Here is a 1,964-nt window from a genome sequence, read left to right as displayed (position 1 = left end):
TGATACTTTGTATAAAGTTTATATATCTTATTTTTGTATTTGTCGATAGTATATGGGCCTCATTGACCAATAACAAACAACAATATAAAACAATTTGAGCTAATTCAAAAGTAAATTAGCCAATTTATCATATGCTAATTACTATAGTTTTTCTCGAGTTAAACTTAATTTCTATTTTGAGATATTCAGTGATATACCCATTTCTAGCACTAATATTATAAATAAACCCTACACAATTGAATTCCTATAAACAAACCCAAAAAAAACCCAAAAAATGATAGCTAGCCTTATTGAATTTAATATTGATTATTAATTTACTTTGATGCCCTATTGAGTGCTTTGGGTATTTTTATGAGATTTTGGGGTTGGGCTTGTTTTAAGAAATTAATGGCAGTTTTGTAATTTATAAGAAGTTAAAAGCTTTTTTGTTATGTTATAAATGGGCTTTGGGTGTGTTTTTAAAGTCCATTTTATATAGGATATTTTTATAATTTGAGCCTCCATATTGGGTATAATAGTGAATCTCCCTTTTATTTTTTCCGATATTCAACCCCATGAAACATAGTGTAGTGATTCTGTAAGAAAGTCACAACACAATCAAATTATTTATTCCCAATCACAAAGCCCCAGATCACATGCGTCCACAACACTCTGTGACAAAATAAAATAATAAACAAAAAAAGACAGACAGATCAATTTTGGAAATTTGGTGGGCCTAAGGCCCGAACTATAGGATTATATCTGGGCCCTCAGCAACCTAATAAGGCCATTTGACTGTTATAATAGAGAACTTCTCTCCCAATTGGAGCTCATCATTTTACTAGTGCGAATATTTCACCTCGATTTGATTCAGAATTTCGAAATTTGTTTGCCTTCGTTCCCCGGGCAAGGCAAAACCCTCCTCATTCTTCAATTTCCATAAACAATCACTGTACGGTATTCACTCTCTCTCTCTCTCTCTGTGCGTTGGTCCTACATAGATTGTGATAGAAATGTACCGGTATCTCAATCATATAGTAAAATCAAGATTTGGAGCTTTCCCTTGGTTTCCCTAATTGCAGAGTTTATTAGGGTTCTTGTAAGAAATATTTTTTTATGAGATTGGTTCAATCAAGAAATAGTATTTTATTTTTTATTTTCTGAAGTACTCCTGCTTCAAGATATGGGTTTTGATTTTCTTCTTCTTTGATTTTCTTTTGTTGATTTCATAGGTTATCAGAAGGAGCTATTAACAATGAGTGATTCAGGTGTGGTATGGTATATATATATATGGGGCCAGTTTCTTACGGTGGTGCGCATGCTCTGGTGGGTGATGGGATTGGTTTTCCAAAGTCGATCAATTTTTTCGCACCAAGGTAATTTTCCTTCATGCCCCTAGGAAATCAGAAGCTCTTAAACTTTTCCTTAAAGATGAGATAATAGTTTTATGGCCTTATACGTCTATAGGATTCTACCTAGCAACCCAATCGAACAGTTCGAATAAAATATTTGGGGTATCAAAAACTCTTAAAAGTTTTAGTGTGAGCTCAGTTTTCTTCTTCTTTGATTTTCTTTTATAATTTAAACTAACATTACAGGGTATACTTGCTCGATTACAGTGACCAAATCTATCCAAAGGCCCGTTGCTTCTCTATTCTTTGCACATATACTTGCTCCTCGAACTCATCCTAGCCGTCGCTGCAACCCTGGCTCGAGCCCTCCTAGCCATCGATCGAGCTGGAGCCACAGTTCAACGAGCCCTACCTCTCCACCTCACTCCAAGACTTCTAGGGCAAACAATGGAACCTCATGGTTATCAGCATCCTACGACCCACCGTTGCCCGCAGTGCTCGCACTATTATATCCTTAATTTTATTTTTTTCATTTTTTATTTATTTTTAATGTACAAAATGACCATTTTGCCCTCATTTTTAATGGCAAATTGGATGAAATGTTGTGGATTTAGACGGATGAGAGAAATTGGT

The 1,964-nt window shown here is 34.9% G+C and overlaps 1 long non-coding RNA gene across 1 annotated transcript; it reads left to right on the top strand.

Moving 5' to 3' along the window:
- Positions 1-830: 830 nt before the first annotated feature.
- Positions 831-1,888, top strand: LOC117632752. Its single transcript, XR_004586514.1, has 3 exons — positions 831-936; positions 1,212-1,355; positions 1,599-1,888. It is a non-coding gene; the product is annotated as an uncharacterized LOC117632752 (long non-coding RNA).
- Positions 1,889-1,964: the final 76 nt, after the last annotated feature.

Source organism: Prunus dulcis, chromosome 6 (genome assembly GCF_902201215.1).
Source record: "Prunus dulcis chromosome 6, ALMONDv2, whole genome shotgun sequence".
NCBI lineage: Eukaryota > Viridiplantae > Streptophyta > Magnoliopsida > Rosales > Rosaceae > Prunus > Prunus dulcis.
The sequence above is the reverse complement of the archived record's forward strand: the minus strand, read 5'-3'. Positions and strand labels throughout refer to the sequence as shown.